This window comes from Pinus tabuliformis, chromosome 7 (assembly GCF_031772625.1).
Source record: "Pinus tabuliformis cultivar Carrire ecotype Pingquan chromosome 7, CPIR1, whole genome shotgun sequence".
NCBI lineage: Eukaryota > Viridiplantae > Streptophyta > Pinopsida > Pinales > Pinaceae > Pinus > Pinus tabuliformis.
This window is the reverse complement of record NC_142293.1, coordinates 1,739,249,779-1,739,270,172: the sequence shown is the minus strand read 5'-3', so window position 1 is coordinate 1,739,270,172 and position 20,394 is coordinate 1,739,249,779. Positions and strand designations below refer to the sequence as shown.

Genomic DNA, 20,394 nt, shown 5'->3' with positions numbered 1-20,394 from the left:
TTGTTTGGTCAGAGGATGGATCCAACTATGATCCACTGCGATAATCAAAGTTGTATCAAACTCTCTAAGAATCCAATATTTCATGACAGGTCCAAGCACATTGATATCCGGTATCATCATCTTCGAGACTATGTGGTGAAGAGGATCATGTTGTTGCTGTATGTTTCAACTGAGGAACACAATGCAGATATTTTGACTAAGGCATTGTCAAAATACAAGTTTGAGTTCCACAGAGATAGGATTGGGGTGACTGATAATCCTTTTCTTGCTGAGAGGGAGTGTTGAAAATAGCAACAAGAAATGCTAAAAATAAAAGTGCTAAAAATAGCACTGCTATAAATAGAATTTCAAGATACATTCCAATTTTAGTTAGTCCCTGAACTAAAATTGAGAATTAAAATTCGAATTTGATCTTAGCAGCTATTTGTAAAACAATTAATTAATTCATCTTGAGTTAATTAGTTGTAGAAAATCAAACATGAATTCTATGTGAAGACATGCAATAGTTTCCCCTTTGATTGAGGAAGTTACCCCTTGATTAAGGATATCAGGATGAGTTGTACTTTGAGTTGTAATTAGTTAGCTCAGTTAACTAAGTTAAGTCCAGTTAGATTAGTTCCAACAGTTTGTGGAACTGATTGTGAGTTCAGTTAGTTAATGCATGCATGCATGTAATTGCTACACTTCAGATAACTGAATACTCTCTCATAAATAACTCATGCATGTCAGTTTAGTCAGAGACCCAGTTGAGATTAGATGATGGGACATTGTACTATCAGTTGCGGGAATATTCCATTGAGGATATCTCTTGCATGCAGAAGGAATTCATTCCTTGGAGATTGTGCAGTTACTTCTGAGTTTGGTGAGTTGTGTGAGAGGTCAATTCACAAAGGTGGTAGCCAGAGGACCGAGGAGAAACTGTGCAAGGAAATAGGAGGCTTGGAGAATTGGAGGAAGGCATATGTTGTGTCTATTCAGTCTATGAGCTGCATTAAGGGATTGTACTGAGAGCTGGATAGCTTGTGAGCTAAAGCTTTGTGTAATCCGGACACATTTCCACTTGTATGATAATACAGAGATCGGGGTTTTTAGATAAGGCTATCCCCAGAGTATTCTTCTGTGTTCATGTGTGATTGATTTCTCATTATTTGTTATATATGTTCTATTTGATCTTGCTCAAAATTGATTAAGCTTCCACAATTTTGTTTGTAGAAGCAGATCAAGTATTTTGCTTTAGTATATTGCATTATCAGGTGATCTACAGTGGGAAATTCTACATATCATGATGTGTTGATATGTATTGATAGAGAACCTTCATGATTTACTCTTCTCGTAGCAAATCATGAAGAATATATCCTTTGTTTTTTATTAGGAAACATAAGTGTCGATTGAGAAACTTGCCTCTTGTCATTATTTTCCTAAGAAACTGATGGTTAAAATAATACAAATGGCTTCAATATGAAGAAAACACAATCAAGTTTTAATTTGTAATTGTTGTTACTCTCTGGACAAGACTTTATTCTAGTTTAATATAATTGCTCTATTCCTGCATAATTGGGCATGCACTCGTGATCTAGTTCGGAGATTTGAAGTTCTTATTTCCTCATGCTCAATAGGAGGACCCCTTGACAAGTTGTGAGAGAGTATAGTATTGTTTGATTTCATCCTTCCTTTGGTAGTTCGTTCGATGTGGTTTTCAATTAGTTAGATACTATTTACTTTGGATGATGCTCTTTTTGCAAGTCCATTTTACTCATTATCCTTTTGTTTCCAACAAGTTGGGTGCTCAACATTAAAAATAAAAACACCAAAAACATTTATTCCATTAGTGTGCTCATTTAAATTCCTTGATTAGTCATAGATTTAATGTAATGATTGGATTGGTTCTCATCAAAGTTGCTAATCTCTAAATATTGTCAATCATTTAATGTAATGATTGGATTGATTCTCATCAAAGTTGCTAATCTCTAAATATTGTCAATCTTGGCCACCGCTTTCAATTTGAACATTGAGTTTCCAATTAGTTTTCAGCTTCATAGTTAGATTTCCTTATGTGTTTTTTAATTAGAATTGATTTCAAAACACTTAAAGTAGTTTCATTTCAAGTCAAGTAGAATAGATTTATTTCAAGTTGGATATCGTAGACTTCATTGGTGTTCAATAAAATAGTTTTTAATCTAGTTCATTAGTATAAGTTTTAATTCTGCTTAATATAACAACTCTTCAATTTGTGCTCTTCATGTAGTTTTCCTTGATTACTTGCGTTCTAGCATAGGTTATTTTCAATTTTATCTCAATTCAAAAAGTCTTATCGAAAGAACATGTGCAAGCACTTAATAAGAATTTCTAAATTAGTCTTGAATAGATTAGATTTACAATTTGTATTTAAATTTGATATTTTGGTTAAAAACAAAATCCTAGTATACATTATGCACATACACTTCACAAGTACACAAGCTCTCGTTGACAATTTATTGAAGTAATTCAATTGACAATTGAATTATCCAATACCAACCTCATTGGAGGTTAGATGGAGAAAGTGGAATTTTAGATCATGTCTGATTAATAGTTTTTAGGATTTCGGGAATAAGGAAATTGTGATATTTCTTTTGGATTCTATTGTATATGAGGCTATGGAATTAGGGTTTAATAAGGAGGATCAAGCCCTCTATGTACCTTGATGCTAGTGGCATTGATTGTTGAACTCAACTATCATGACCCTAGCAATAATGTACTCATCGCTCAAACAAAATCTAGATTATACAAGTTAATATTTCTCTATCTTATTTTAATACTTATAGGGGGATATTGATGATAATGATCTCAATATAAGAAATTATTTTCATGATATATAGGTACTTGTTGTATAAGTTTCTTGGGCCTTGGTCCTTGATATTTGCTCATTTATTCATGAATATGTAGATATATTCTCAACTATACTATTAAAACTTAAAACTTAAATTCTTTCTTTCGAAGTTTCAATATAGATTTATCAAGTGTGTGTGTATCATGTTCTCCATTTCCTAATTTTTAGGGGTTCATCATTCTAGCACATTCTCATTTCAGATACATATTTCCATTTACTATACCATGCAACTCAAATAGAAAGAGAAAGGATACTTAATTATCCATGTAACTATCATTTTTTACACTTGGTTTCAAGGCTATGGTTTCTTTTACTCTACTTTTTTTCCTGGGGTGGATTTTGCATAGTTAGGGCACTACCAAAGTATTTTCATTTTGGCAGGTCCTCATGCAACATGTATCTACCCATGTATTGATCTTGGTCAGTCGATTTTAGAAATTAAAAATATATCATCAACATTATTAATCTTCAGATGCCTCAAACATTCAAACACTATTCTGATTCGTGTTGCTACTCTCATATTAGCGATGCCTGTGAACAAAGATCAATAATTGACTTGGAAAGAACAAGAGAGGTGGAAGCTCTCATAGTGAGATTTGTTGTGCTTTCTTTTGTATCTTAGTTATCTATGATAATATAGTAATGATCATATAAACATTTAGAAATATAGATGGATTCATTCAATATTCAATAACTAAAGTGTTTTTCTAGACAACTGATGAGCACAACAATGGACCATATATCTCGATAAATAAAAGTAAGTCAATAAAATGATTAATATTTTAGTTATTACAAACACAAAATTGATCATTGATCCTAAATAATAAAAGTCAATAAAATAACTATATTTCACTTATTACAAACACAAAATTGATCCTAAATTTTCTTAAAACCCCAATGGGAAATGTAGCTCAATATTGATGATTGTGATACAACTGAATCTATGAAATTCCAAAATAATCATGACGCAACTAAAACTCTACACAACAAAAGATAAAGAAGGAAGTTAACTCCTAGGTGTCAACCAACCAGATTAAGTTGCTAAGACATTAAATATATCTCAAGCTTAATGTGTTATATAAATATATTAATAGTTTTGTGTGCGATTTAGTCCAGTTAAGTATACAATTGTTTTCATGGAGTCAGGGTTAACGAGTTATGTACGCTATCATAATTTAAAAACTGTACGAATAACTCCATTCCCTTATTCATACAAGGATTTACCATTTGAAAATTATATGGATTTTAAATGTTTTATGGAGTTAGCAGGATTCGTGACTTATTTTATTATCAGGATTGATGATTTGAAAATTATATTGATTTTAGAGATTTTATGGTTTCAGCAGGATTCATGAGATATTTTAATTTTCATAATTGGAAAATTGTATGAATTTTAAATATTTTACTGGGCACATCTTATCAGGATTCATTAGAGTTATGTCATGGGATCATAATAGGATTCATGGGTTATTTTAATTTTCATAATTGGAAAATTAAATATTTCACTGGGCACATTTTATCACAATTCATTAAAGTTATGTCATGGGATCATAATAGGATTCATGAGTTATTTTAATTTTCATAATAGGAAAATTGTATGAATTTTAAATATTTTATTGGGTACATCTTATCAGGATTCATTAGAGTTATGTCATGGGATCATAATAGGATTAAAAATTAAAAAGGAATATTAAAATTAGAAAAAAAAAATATAAAATATTTAAGGTAACATGGATTTAATAAAATCATTTTGTAAAATATTAAATATTGATGGATGTTATATTGGAAGTATATTTGAAAAAGAAAACTAGTTAATAAATGAAAGGTGTATTTCTTTTTATAAATTTGACTAAAATTCGGTAGAGATCTTTAAAAATTTGAGTTTAAATTGTTTAATGTGTAGAATTCCCATGTTGGAAGGTTTTTAGGGTGTTAAATTTATTTATACATTCAAAAATGTATTTAAAAAACAAAAAATCACAATCTTACTTAAAATTGTATGACATTTAATCTACAATTAAATTAGAGTGCACTAAAAAACTATACTATGATGAATATAAACCATTGCACTAAGGTAAAACAACAATGGAAACCTGATGTGTCTATATATGCTTCCTAAATTTCTATTTTTAAACCCAAATAGTTGTTAAAACGTTCATCCAAAACCTGGAAAAAGAAAGCATAAAATAAAGATTTCACTTCTTGAAACAAGACTGTGCAAAGCTGAAGGGTTTGATGATCTTTATAAGTACAAAGATGCACTTATCCAAAATCTTGCATTTAATTTTTTTCTTTTTTTTGAGGTTTGGTTGGTGACACATGTTTAGGGTGATTGAACTTCCAATCACTTGATATACAAATTTTCCAACATGTTTTTTGTCAATTGTACTAGTACCCACAAACATTTCATTTAAAATATTATTTTATGACTCACAACAACAATAAGGCTAATCAGACAATGACTTCTAATATGTGTCTCAACTTTAGACTAATGAAACAACTCTACATTGGTCATTGCAATGTATGAGGTTTTCTTAAAATAAGCATTAAATTTTTTGAGCCATAATTTTCAAATTTTGAATTATTCTTTATATTAGCCTAATTATATAAGTTAAATAAGATCAATGGATTTAAGATATGCTTGCACAGGACTACTGATGCAAAGAAAAAAATTTGTGAAAATAAAATTAGCCAAATTGAAAGGAACAAGTAAACCATAAGTTGAAATCATAACCATTTATTGCTCTTGTTATCATACCCATTTATTGCAGTAACAAGAGAAATAGCATCTGTAAGGTATGTGACCAAAACATACCTTGGCAATCACATGAACGATTCAATGGAAGCTATTAATGGCTGATATTCTTAAGCCAAAATACCTAAAAACCGGTGCTCAAAATAGATCATCCCAATCTATAACATTTGTTCTCTTCTAGAGACTTCATAAATTTGGGTTGCATACTGAATATTTGTCTAATCATCTTTGATTTTTGGTAAAATTATTAACGAGCAACCACACAGGGGATAAAAATCTTCTATAATTGCAAGCATCGTACTCTCATACAACACCATCAACAATTGGATTGTATTGCTAAACATTCAATTACAAAGCTATTGGTGGTGGTGCTTGTAAGCTTTGGTATGCAGACAAGTTGAAAACAGACCAACCCCAATATCTTGACTTTTGTCTTGGGTTTTCCCTATTCCACCCATTCCCATTGAAGCGCAGAAAATTAGAAGAAAGTATCTCCAAATTCTTGTGTTGAACATCAATTGTTGATCCCATTTCACACTGCAAGGTCTACACAAATGCATAATAGCCTGGGGTTTTACTTTTTCATAGAAAACATTTGCATAAATTTGATGGGACCAACTTGTGATTTGTGATAATATCTGGCAATTGATTTGCATTATTGTTTGATTAACTGTTTGGTACCAACTCTTAATTGTGATGGGGACACCTGTCCCAACCTCGGGCTCTACTCTCCTGCCTTTACACTACACTCCCGAAAACCCTAATCCCTCATTTGGTCACTGTTCCCATCATTTGTTTGTTCTGCCGAGAGGGTTTGCTGCTCCGGTTTCATTTTGTAGTTGGTGAGGGTTTGATGGCTCTATGTCTGCACACCTTGGTCACGAATCCCGCTCTTGTAGCCAAGGGTTCTAGTTATGTGTTAGCTCTGGTTGCAGTCCTGTTCTCTCAGGGGTTTTGAAGCTTGACTCTGTGGATGCCAAGTCTCAGGGTTCTGCAAGTTGCTTTCTCTGTTCGGATGGTGACGTTGGATACCTCTTTGATGGCTCTGTGAGCGTTGTTTCACTTCATGGTCGCTTTTATTTTAAGATTGGGCTTGTAGTTATATTTCTGTTGAAGCTTTCGATTTTCTATGCAATTGTTTCACTATATAACTGTCAATTTGTCAATTATTTTAGGCCATGGTCGCAAGGTGACCCAGTGCTCAGCTTCTGCTCGACAATTTTGCTCAGGTAAGCCCTCTATCTTTGATTCATGACACTTCTTTGATTTTCTGTTAGTACTCAGGGTTTTCGCTCCTTGTGAGCACGGTCCACTCTAGTGGCTGTGACCTAGTCGAAATCTCTCCTTATCCTGTGTGATCTCAGCTCCTCTGGTAATTTCCAACTCTGTAAACCCTTACCCCTATCTTTCTGCTTCAGTTTCGGAATGTAACTTCTGTTTGCTGATGGTTGGCTCTTGGTGGTTGCAGGTGGATGTTGAGCCGTCCTGGTTGCTGGTCTTGGGTCCTGTTGCCCACACATTGGAATGGGTAGGGTCATTCCATGTTGCTTTTTTGGTTTTCTTGTCTCGGCACTCTTGTTGCGTGTTGGTTGTCTCTGGTCTATGGTCGAGGGCTTCGGCCTCTCTATTACTGGCTTTATGTCTGAATGCCTTCGGGCCTTAAAGAATTTTGTAACTTATGTCTGAACGCTATTTAAGTTATTAGTTGGGTTTTCGAACCACAATCTCGTCGTTTGGTCTTTACAGTTTACAATCTCGTCCTTAACTTGGACTGTAAATATTTTTGATACTTTTGTGCATATGTTTATGAAAATATTTTGAAAGGAAAAAGAAAATATATTTATATATTCTGGTACCTGTAGATGTATGCGGCGTCCTTGCTGTGGCTGTGTTTATTGGTTCTATGAAACCCTCCGTCGATGTGTGACTGTAGTCTTTACTAGGTTATTTATATACTCAGGAACTGTAGATGTTGGTTTTAATTGTATTTGATTCCTCCACTAGTTATTTCACCCTCGTATTTGTTGTTGATTCTTCCACAAGGCCCTCTGTTGTTTCACTAAATTTGACTTTCTCGATGGCTGTTAAGAAAAACTAAATTGCTAGTTCTCTTTGGTTATTATGGAACACACTCAGTTATTAATTAGGAAGAAATTAATTTGTTGCTGCAATGGAAATGGATTCAAATTCTCTCTTAAAAAAATGCTTGTATGTTTCTATTCTTTTCAGCTATGATGGAATCGTTACAGTTTTTTATTGTTTCCTTTTTTAAAGGATTACTGTATAGTTACTTAAAACTGTTAGCAGTTACATATGGTTATTCATGATAACTGTTCATTTCTTTTTATCTAGATTCTAAAATTAACCTACAACAGTAAATTTAAAAGAAAACGTAATGAAAATAAAAACAGTAGGCTGAGACAGCCTTAAACTTGCCACAACATCCTAAATGCTATTAACTAAAAGAATTAAATGAGACTTAGAAAACTAGCTGTGAACCTTTCCAGTCTGCTGAGACAAATACTCCAGCCTTGATCTCCCCTAGCTGGATGCTCCTGCATCAGGCTCCCGGGGTAATAAAAATTCATGGCTCCGGTCCATGAGCTCCTCGACTGAATACCCTGCACGCTGTATCTGTCCTGCGTCAAGCCATGAACTATCCTCAATGGGACGGTTCTTCCACTTGACAAGGTATTGTAGGTACTCTTTTCTTCGAGTTCGCATGGCCACCTGTGTATCGAGGATTCTCTTGATCTCAAGGGGCTGAGCCGAAGGCATTTGCCTCATCCAAGAACTACTTCCTTTCTGGGCATCCCGTTTTGGCCATGCTAAGTTATCGTCTTCAGGACTGGCATTGTATGGAAACAAATCTGCCACGTTAAAGATAGGCGATATGCCTATTCCTAGAGGTAGTTGCAATTCATAGGAATTTGCAGAAAATTTACATAAAATTTTGCAAGGTCCAATTTTCTTAAATTTCAATTTATTGTATTCACCCTTAGGGAACCTTTCTCTATGTAAATGTGCTAGGACTTGGTCCCCTACATTAAATTGTACCTCCCGCCATTTCAAATCTGCTTGTTGTTTATACCTCTGACTGCTGTCTTGTAACTTTGACTTTACCTGCTCATGTAGGTCATTAATTGCTCTTGCGAAATCTTCCCCGTCAGCACTTCTTCTTTCCAACTGTCCCAGATCTCGTAACTCATGCACTCTGCAAGGATGAATTCCATACAAGATCTGAAAAAGAATATTTCTCATGCTTCGATTCTGTGAATCGTTGTAAGAAAATTCTGCTTGGGCAAGTACACGATCCCACATCCGTGAATTTTCTCCAACTAAGCTCCGTAGTAGGTTTCCCAAGCTCCTGTTTACCACCTTCGTCTGCCCATCAATCTGTGGGTGATAAGTGGAGCTGAAATTCAACTGTGTGTCCAGCTTTTTCCACAAGGTGCACCAGAAATTCCCTGTGAATTTCACATCCCTATCGGAAACAATGGACTTGGGTAGGTCGTGCAGTCTGAAAACTTCAATGAAAAGCAAGTGTGCTATGTGAGTGGCATCACTTGTTTTCCTGCAAGGGATGAAATGTGCCATTTTTTAGAACCGATCCACTACCACCATAATGGAGTCATACCCTCGTTGTGTTCTTGGCAGACCTAAGACAAAGTCCAGGCTGACTGAGTCCCATGATCTACTTGGAATAGGCAATGGTGTGTAGAGTCCCGTTTTCTGACTGTGTCCTTTCGCCAACTGACACACTTTACATCTGGTCACATATCGCTGCACGTCTCTTCGTATCTTCGGTCAGTAATAAAAATGACTGAGCTGATCCAAGGTCTTATCAATGCCGAAGTGTCTGGCTAGACCTCCACTATGTTTTTCCCAGATGATGTTCTCCCTCATTGAACATTTGGGAATACATAGTTGTCCTCCTTTAAATAGCAGCTCCTCCTGTAAGTTATAGTCTAGCCATGGACTATTATTCCTCAACAAGGGGTTTTGGCAGGCTTCATAAGCCTCCTTGAAATCTGCATCTATCTTATACAAGTCCTTCAGATGTTTGAAACCCAACACTTGTATCATGCTCTCCTGTAAGAGTTAAACTCTTCTGCTTAATGCATATGCTACCTTGTTGGCCTGTCCACTGATATGCTTCAATACAAACGTAAAACTTTGCAAGTACTCAACCCATTTCGCATGCTTGTGGTTCAACTTATACTACTGCATAACATACTGCAATGTAGAATTATCAGAAAACAAGACAAACTCATTACCCAACAAATAGTGTCTCCAATGCTTCAAGGCTTGGACGACGGCATAAAACTTCTTGTCATAAAACGTATACTTTTTCCTTCTTTCATCTAATTTTTCGTTGAAATAGGCTACTGGTTTGTCTTCCTGGCTGAGTATGGCTCCAATGGCTGTACCATTGGCATCACAGCGAACTTGAAAAAGTTTGTTGAAATCAAGTAACCTCAAAATTGGCCTTTCTGTGATCTTCTTCTTCAACATCTGGAAGGTCTTCTCTGCAGCTTTAGTCCAATGGAAAGGATGACTTGCCTTTTTGATGGTATCCAACATGGGTGCGCAGATTCCACTAAAATTCTTTATAAATTTGTGATAGAAACTTGCCAACCCGTGAAAACTTTGAACTTCGAACAGACTCTTAGGGGATGGCCAGCTAAGTATAGCTGCAACTTTTTCTAGGTCCATCTTCAGCTCATTTTCTGCAATCACAAAACCCAAATAGACTAACTCCTTCTAAAAAAAGAATATTTTTTCAAATTTATTAGCAACTTATTTTGTTGTAATTTCTCCAGCACATATCTAACATGTTGAAAATGTTCTTCTCTGGTCTTACTGAAAATCAGTATATCATCAAGATATACAATCATTAATTTCCCAATGAACTCTTTCAACATCTTGTTCATTAGGTGCATGAAAGTGCTAGGGGCATTACTTAACCCAAATGGCATCACCAGCCACTCATACAGACCTTCATTGGTTTTGAAAGTTATTTTCCATTCGTCCCCTTCTCTTATTCTGATCTGGTGGCATCAACTTTTTTGATCTATTTTCGAAAAATATGCTGCTCCACTCAAGCAATCCATCATGTCATCCATTCATGGCAATGGGAACCTGTACCTGATGGTAATCTTATTGATGGCCCTTGAATCAGTGCACATTCACCACTCTCCTCCTTTCTTGGGAGCTAAAACTGTCGAAACTGCACACGGACTTAAACTTTCCTATATCAATCCTTTGTCCAGCAATTCTTGTACCTGCTTCCTGATCTCTTCGTTGTCCTTAGGACTCATCTGGTAAGCAGCCTTGTTTGGTAAACTAGCTCTGGGTATGAAATCTATGTGATGATTGATACTTCTCTTGGGTGGTAACTTATCTGGTAAATCATCCACCACAATGTCGCTAAACTCCTGCAACATATCCTAAATTTCTTCAGGTAAGTCTGAAATTTCAGTATGTAACAGCACTGTTCTCGGCCTCCTTACAACAGCATACTTTATCTCATTATCTTCAATCTGCTTCAAAAATTCTTTTCCTCCCACCAGTAGTGCTTTGGCTGCACTAGCTTCTGTTGTCTCTTCTTCCTTGATGGGTACAAGCGTATGCTTAATCCCATCCTTGACAAACTTATAGCAGTTTTTCTTTCCATCATAAACCACTTTTTAGTCATACTGCCATGGTCTACCTAGTAGAATATGACACATGTCCAAAGGCATAACATCACAAGTTACCTTGTCCCTATATTTGCCAATATGGAACTCAACCTCACACTGTTCATCAACTAGCAGTTGATGCCCTTTCTGTAACCAAGACACCTTATAGGGAGCGAGGTGCTTCAACCTTTTCAAACCCAACTTCTCCACCATCTTTGTGGCAAATAGATTATCAATGCTTCCACTTTCTATAATCAGTTTGCAGCATTTCCCGTGTGACTTACACACAGTCCAGAATAATTCCTTTCTTTGGGTTTGGTCAGCTATCTCCTTTGTCAGTTTCAGCAGTACCTTATTCAAGACTAAGGCCTCTCCTGTCTCTGGTGCATTCTCTACCTCTTGGGGTGGTGCCTCCGCTTCCTCTATTTGAGCAACATATGCTCCTCTTTGTCCAGCCTGTTCACCTTTAAGGCACTCAAAGGACCTGTGCCCCCACTTGTGGCACTTGTAACACTGATAGGCAGCCCCTCTGCCTCTGCCATTACCCCTTCCTCTCTGGTATGGCCTTCCTTTCCTGGTGCTACCTTCCTTTTCTATTGTCCCTGAGGTCTTTGAACTACTGCCTTATTCACTGTTGTTGGTAGTCCTTCCTCTGCCAAAGGATTGTCCTTTCCCTTTGCCAGATCCACGTCCTCTTCTAGCATTCTTTCTCCTAGTAATATTCTCTTCTGCCTTCAAGGAACTCTGATAGGCTTCATCTATAGTTTTTGGGGAAAGAATACTTATCTCATCCAATATCTCCAGCCTTAGGCCATTTACAAGCCTCGCTATTTTTCTTATGGTGTCCTCCACGTAACCTGCTCTTAGGTTCACCTAATAAAATTCTTCGGTGTATTCTTTTATAGTCATTCCCTTCTGCTTCAGATTCTGCACCTGTCGGTACATAGAAATTTAATAATCTTTGGGCAAAAACTTACCCTTCAATTTGGCTTCCATCCTGGTCCACTTTTTAATAGGTTGCTTATTTAATCTCCTCCTATCTGCTTGTACACTGTCCCACCATAAGGCTGCATGCCCTTTCAACTTGGTGGCAGTGAATTTAACTCTTCTATCTTCGTTGATCTCCTCATATTCAAAGTACTTGTTTAACTCACTGATCCAGTCCAACAGTACTTCTGCGGACAAACTACCATCATAGGTTGAAATCTCAGGCTTTGACTTACTACTAGCCAACAAAATTGACTTTAACAACTTGATTTCAGGTCCTTCCTCATCTGATCCATCTGTCGTAGCTGTAGCTTCTTCCTCACTGTCGTCTCCTACGTCTGGATCCCTTCTCCTTCCTGCTTCTACTGCCGCCAAACGGGCATTCATGATCCTAATCTCCTCTCTCAATCCTTCATCTGCTACTCTTCAAATATCTCTTCCACGACCTCATCTTCCAACTTCCGTTTATAAAAAAAACTTAATCCTACTCTGATACCAAAATCATGGGACGAGGCCTATTGTACCTCGTCAATTATTAAACGTGTGATTTTTGATAATATCCGACGATTGATTTGCGTTATTGTGTGATTAATTGTTTGGTACCAGCTCTTAATTGTGAGGGGGACACCTATCCTGACCTCAGGTTCTGCTCTCATGCCTTTACACTACACTCCTGAAAACCCTAATCCCTCATTTGGTCACTCTGCCCGACATTTCTCTATTTTGTCGAGAGGGTTTGCTGCTCTGGTTTCGTTTTGTAGTTGGTGAGGGTTCGATGGCTCTCTGTCTGCACACCTTGGTCACGAATCCTGCTCTTGTAGGCGAGGGTTCTGCTTATGTGTTAGCTCTGGTTGCAGTCCTCTCTTCGTCGGTTCTCTCAGGGGTTTTGAAGCTCGACTCTGTGGATTCCAAGTCTCAGGGTTTTGCAAGTTGTTTTCTCCATTCGGATGGTGGCGTTGGCTACCTCTTTGATGGCTCTGTGGGTGTTGTTTCACTTTATAGTTGCTTTGATTTTAAGATTGGGCTTGTGGTTATAGTTCTGTTGATGCTTTTGATTTTCTGTGCACTTGTTTCACTGTATAACTGTCAATTTGTCAATTGTTTTAGGCCACTGTCATGGGGTGACCCAGTGCTCACAAGTTTGCACACGTAAGCCCTCTATCTTTGATTCACAACACTGCTCTGATTTTCTATTGGTTTTCGCTCCTTGTGAGTAGGGTCCACTTTGGTGGCTATGATGTGGTCGAAAGCTCTCCTTCTCCTATGCGAGCTCGGCTCCTCTCGTAAGTTCCTCTTGGTGGTTGCAGGTGGACGTTGAGCAGTCCTGGTTGCTGGTCTCACGTCCTGTTGCCCACACGTTGGAATGGGTAAGGTCATTCCATGTTGCTTTGTTGGTTTTCTTGTCTCGGCACTCTTGCTTCCTGTTGGTTGTCTTTGGTCTGTGGTCGAGGGCTGTGGTCGAGGGCTTCGGCCTCTATGTTATTAGCTTTATGTCTGAGTGCCTTCAGGCCTTAAGGAATTTTGTAACTTATGTTTGAAAGCTGTTTAAGTTATTAGTTGGGGTTTTGAACCACGGTCTTGTCGTTTGGTCTTTACAGTTTAAAATCTCATCCTTAACTTGGACTATAAATATTTTTTATACTTCTGTGTATATGTTTATGCAAAGATTTTGAAAGGAAAAAGAAAATATATTTATATATTCTGGTACCTGTAGATGTGGCTATGTTTATTGGTTCTATGAAACCCTCCGTGGATGTGTGACTGTAGTCTTTGCCAGGTTCTTTGTAGATGTTGGTTGTAAGTGTATTTGATTCCTCTGCTAGTTATTTCACCCTAGCATCTATGGTTGATTCTTCCACAAGGCCCTCTGTTGTTTCACTGAATTTGACTTTCTCTGTGGCTATTAAGAAAAACTAAATTGCTAGTTATCTGTGGTTATTATGGAACACACTCAGTTCTTAATTAGGAAGAAATTAATTGTTGCTGCAATGGAAATCGATTCAGATTCTCTCTTAAAAAAAATGCTTGTATATTTCTATTCTTTTCAGCTATGATGGAATCATTACAGTTTTTTATTTTTTCCTTTTTTAAAGGATTATTACATATGGTTATTCATGATAACTATTCATTTCTTTTTATCTAGATTCTAAAATTAATCTACAACAGTAAATTTAAAAGAAAACTTAATGAAAATAAAAAGAGTAAGGTGAGACAACCTTAAACTTGGCACAACACCCTAAATGCTATTAACTAAAAAAATTAAATGAGACTTAGAAAACTAGTTGTGAACCTTTCGAGTCTGCTAATACAAATACTCCAACCTTGATCTCCCCTAACTGGATGCTCCAGCATCAAAATTCAATGTTAGGATCAAGAAATATTAAGAAGAGAAGTGGCTGTATTTTAAGAAATTGGAATATTGTTCCTCACAGAGACAAATTTTACAGAAATCTTTCTTTATTTAAATAGATCATATTTTATATGAATATCATTTATCAATACTCTAAATTCTGATTAACCTGAAACTCAACCTCAAGCTATATAATTTGACGAGAGTCTAGGTCTATACAAATGCATAACAGCTTGTTTTATTATAGAAAACATTGGCTAAACCAAATCAAGAAAAACAAGAAATGTTGGTATTTTAAGAAATTGAGATACTACTAGCCATATAAATAAATTTACAAAAATCTTTCTAACATTTAAATAGAGCATATTTCACATAAATACCATAAATTCTGATCAACTTAAAACTCAACCCCAAGCTAAATAATTTGACCAGAATCAAATTCATCTGAACCACCTCGCATCCCAGAGATGACAGGATTATGGACGAAGCATTCATCTCATAAAATGTCTTCACAATGCCTTCAGAAAAAGATTTCAAATTCGGATTCCTTCATCCTGAGCTTCTCCCGCATCTGCAGCTGCAATTTCAGGCGCTAGGGTTTTTAAAGGCATGAACCTCATCAAAGGTCAACCCTAGAACTCCAAAGCTCGACGACGCTACAGAGAATTGACAGAGGCATCAAGCGATCCCCGGGGAATATCCGGGAAAAATTCGCGTCAGATGCTTATGTGGGGCCATTGCTTTTAGTTTCTTCGTACTGAAGGGATGCAAGAAGCATGATCATCCATTATTCTAATCCCCAGTTTAGGTTTTCTGCAACCAGGTGTGTACACTATATTTAAAAGTTCCATTGCAGATTAGGTTTTGTGCAACTAGGTATGCCTACTTTGTTTGACAACTCAATTGCCGGTTAGGTCTGCGACTGCATGTGCGTACTTTCTTTAATTTAATAAATTCACTGCATGTTAGTTGCGTAAATGCTACATGAAACTAGATCTTTTGACGAACGAGAAACGTTTATGGATGGGTTTGAAGTGACAAAGTTGTATGGATTTTTTTTTCCAATTCAAGAAATTGTGTTGGGAATGGTCTTTAGGTCTACATAATTGAAACTGAAATTGTGTCTGAAACGGTTTTTTAGGTATGCATAATTTTGCTGGGGATTAGATTACAAAATATGTGGACATTAAACATAGTAGCAGTTGGACCACATTGTCCAAAAAGACTTTTTATGATATCATTAGAGATAATCTGACACACTTTTTTATTTATTATATTATTGGAGATAATCTGACACACTTTATCAGAGAGGAAGTGGTATGTAATTTGACGGGTAAATTGTGATTTGCCCTTTAAATACAGGTTAAAAAATTACAAAACCCTCAAAATTCTGCCTTGAAACTATGAAAACAGATTGGAAACTCTGAAAAAGTCCAAATTTGAAGACGCATAAAGCTATCAATTCCACTTCTCATTTAGGTTAGTTCACTTATTCCTCCATTCTCAACGATAATTTCTTCAACAAATGATTGGAGAAGGATTAAAAATAGTTGGTATTCTTTGGGCGAAGGTCATTAATTCAATGAATTACAAATTTTTAAATTTAAGAAGTAATTAATCAATAAAAAATATTATATTATATAGAGTTATATATAGGATTATACTATATGAGTTTAGAGATAATTTGTAAATTTTATAAATTTGTAGTTTGAGTAGTTGGGATCTAAAGATATCTAATTCATTAAAATCACTCTATACCACAAAGTTTCATACTAAAATAATTTAATTAGCATTTTTATTTTTATTTTTATAAAACTAAAATTTTAATATCTTATTTTTATAATAAAAAATTAGAAGTATGATATTTTTAATTAAATGTTAATTTCATCTTTTATTTTTTAAATTAAAATTAATTGTAATTAATATAAACATATAGTTTAAATGGATTTTGTTTTGTATTTTTTATTAGAATTTGGTAAAATAATTTTTGATGAGAGTGTGTTTTTTGTTATTTAAAATTAGTTTTTAAATATATAAATGTACTGAAGAGTCTAAGTAATAAAGTTACACCTCAAAACAAGAACTCTAGCCAAAAACCCAAAAAAAGACATGAAAAAATAGTTCTAAAACAAAATGTATTGATACCATATCAACATTCTTTTTGGGATAATTTTTCAACATTTTTTTAAAAATGGTGGTAAAAGCCAAATTCTTTTGTGGAAAAAACATTAAAAAAAAAACATATGCAACTTGATGTTGCATCAAGGCTTTTTTTTTCATTTTTTTTTTGGTTTATTATTTTTTTAACAACATCATTAAAGACTAAAATCTTTGGGTATTAAACATGAAATTCCAACATAAAATACAATAACTCCAAAAATGATTAAAATTCTAATCATTTCCAACAATATGTTGAAGATAAAATATCAAGACTAAAAAAAACTTTAAAATTCCAACAATTTTTTACCATGGCTTTAAAGATCATGACCAAGTTAATATATTGACATTTTTCAATAATGGCATTAAAGATCAAATATCACCACTCCAAAAAAAAACCTTTAAGATTTCAACAATTTTCACCCATGGAATTAAAAAAATATATCATAACTGTAACAAACCTTTGATTTTCAACATATTTCAATATCAAATATGAGGACTAAATTAAACCTTAAATATATATAAATGTTAAAAATATAATTCTTTTAAAATCTTGGCCTAAGACAACTTGACACATTGCAATGAAAACTCAAATTCAAACCATCAATTTGACACAGTAGGGGCATGGTTGATCCATTACAATGAAAATGAAAAATAAAACAAAAATTATAAAAATTAAATTATATCATTACAAAAAAATCAATAAAAAATAAAACATATTAAATTAAAACATTGAAAAACATTGATTTAAAATTAATATTATGCAAAAGAAACTAAATGTAAAAAAAATTGTAAAAAAACAAAAGAAGAAAAAAAAAACATTATTATTATATATATATATAGAAAATAAAATTATATTAAAATATAAATTTAAAAAAAAAATTATAAATGTAAAATTATATATATATAACCAAGTCTTTGGAATTGGAGGGCCAATTTAATTTTTTTAATATTTTAAGTGTATTTTTATGGATATTTATTTTTATTTTTTCAATTATTATTTTATTTTATATTTTATATATAGATAGATATTTCTATTGATTTATAATGATTTAGTTTTTTTCTTATAATTTTTTAAATAATTTTTTTTTTTAAATTAATATTTTGATTTATTTTTTAAAATTGTTTTTCTTAATATTTTTTTTTATTTTGTTATTTTTACTTAAAATTGTATGCCAATCATTATTTTTGAAAACTAATTCAAATATTATCATACATAAATTCATACAAATTTCATTAAAAAAATTATTTTTTTAGTTTTTTTTTTTTTTTTTTTTACATAAATTTTTTTTTATTTATATTTTGTTTTCAACAAAAATCCCTAAATGCATAATTTTTTTTTAATTATATCTATATGTAAAATGTATATTCTTTTGTTAATTGTTTAATCCCTAAATGCATATTTTTTTGAATTATATGTATATGCAAAATGTATATTTTTTTGTCAATTGTTTAAAATTATTATCTTTTTAGTGACAATTATTTTATGTGCATTGAAATATCAATTAACCATACATAAATATATATAAAAAATCATAACTTCAAAATATTATTTTTATTATTTTTTTTTAAACTCTAAAAAAATAAAAAAAATAAAAATCATTATTAAAAAACAAACTTGAAAACCCCTTAAAAAATAAGCATTTTAGGAATAAACTATAAGAAGAAAATACAACTTGAAAAATAGTTAAATAACCAACATTTTTTTTAAATGTGAATACTTAAGACATAAAAAAATTTAGAGTGACAAAAATATGCCCCAAAAAGCCACATGAAAATCACCAACAATTTAAAAGAATTATCCAAAAGCCACATGAAAATCACCAGCGATTTAAAATAATTATCCATACCTAATATATAGAAAATTTAAAATGTCAAAAATAAGTCAAAAGATAGAGTGTCAAAAATATGCCCCAAAAAAAATGTTTATCATGCATAAACTCTTTTCAAAAGCCACATGAAAATCACCAACAATTTAAAAGAATTATCCATATCTAATATATAGAAAATGTAAAATGTCAAAAAATAAGTTAATGTCAAATGTCAAAAAAAAGTTAATGCCATGTCAAAAATTTTCATTCGATGGGGAATTCTACTTTCTTTTTTAGTTGGTATTTGTCTTACTCCTACTTTCTTTTCATTCGATGGGGAATTCTATGAGCAAGCTTGCGGTGTCGCCATGGGTTCCCACCTCTCCCTTCTGGTAGTTAATCTATTCATGGAGGATTTTGAATCAAAGGCCTTAGCTTCTTCACGTCCTCTGCATAAGATGTGGAAGAGGTTTGTGGATGACACTTGTGTTATCTCGTCTCATGGTAAAGAAAAGTTGGAAATGTTTTTCCTCCATCTTAACAATCAATGTAATTCTATAAAGTTCACCATGGAATTTGAATGTAATGGTAGTCTTCCCTTCCTTGACATCCTCCTCTCAAGGAATGATGATGGCTCTTTCTCTCATCAGGTATTTAGTAAGAAAAATCATACGAAACAATATCTTCATGTTAATTCTCATCATTTCCCAACTCAAAAGCTTGGCGTTATCAACATGTTAGCGACTAGAGCTTTAAGAGTTTCTGATGAGAACCATCTCAATGAAGAGAAAGCACATCTCCTAAGTGTTTTCTTTAATAATGGGTATAGTAGACACCAATGTACTAAGGCTTTCCTCAGAGCTGAAAAAGGTCCTAGTGTTAAGAAAGATACCAAGGATCGTTTTTATGGTGTTCATCTTTCTTTTATCCAAGGGACCACTGACAAGATTGTGAGGACCTTAAGGAAGCATAAAGTGGCTTCAACCTTTAGGCCTTTAAATACCATTCAGAGCTCCCTTAGATCTGTAAAACATCCAGTGGACCCCAAGAATATGAAGAGTGTTTACGTTATCCCATGCTCTTGTGGGACTCTCTACATTGGTGAGACTGGTCCCTCTATTAATCAAAGGATTTGTGAGCATGCTGCTGACATCAAGCATGGCAGGACCCACTCCTCTGCTTTGGTGTAACATGCAGATAAATCTAAGCATCACATATGCATTAAGGAGACCCACGTCATTGCTAGGGTTGGTCATTTCCATCATCATAAATTGAGGGCCCTAGAAATTGAAAAAAGACCCAGTAATTTGAATAAAGATGATGGTTGGAATATTAGTAGAAGTTGGGTCCCTCTCCTGTCCTCCTAGTTTTTTAGACTTCTTTCTAGGATTTATTTTGTTTGTTTTTTGTATCTATGTAGGTATTGGTGTCATTTTTATAGTATTTGTTGTTGATTTATTCTTCATTAGAGTTTATTTTCTTGATCCTTCGTGTTTTTTATTATCCTATTCGTTTTTAACTCCTTTTAGTATTTTTTATTTGTTTAATGGGCTTGAGCCCTATTTTATTGTTGACCCCATTTTATTTATTGATTACTTTTCTTTGGATATATATGTGTGTGTGTGTGTTTCTATTTTTATTTTAATTTATTTATTTTTATATATATTTCTTTTGATTTGTGTATATTTTTGTTTTATTTTATTTATTTTCCCATTAATTATTTTTAATTTAGTTTATTTTATTTCCATGAATTATTTATCAAATAAACTTGTCGATCTTGACTCGTT

The 20,394-nt window shown here is 33.8% G+C and overlaps 1 long non-coding RNA gene across 1 annotated transcript; it reads left to right on the top strand.

The window, feature by feature from the left end:
- Positions 1–6,401: 6,401 nt before the first annotated feature.
- LOC149255287 (uncharacterized) lies at positions 6,402–7,476 on the top strand. The gene is made up of 3 exons (XR_016266348.1): positions 6,402–6,668; positions 6,797–6,850; positions 7,090–7,476. It is a non-coding gene; the product is annotated as an uncharacterized LOC149255287 (long non-coding RNA).
- Positions 7,477–20,394: the final 12,918 nt, after the last annotated feature.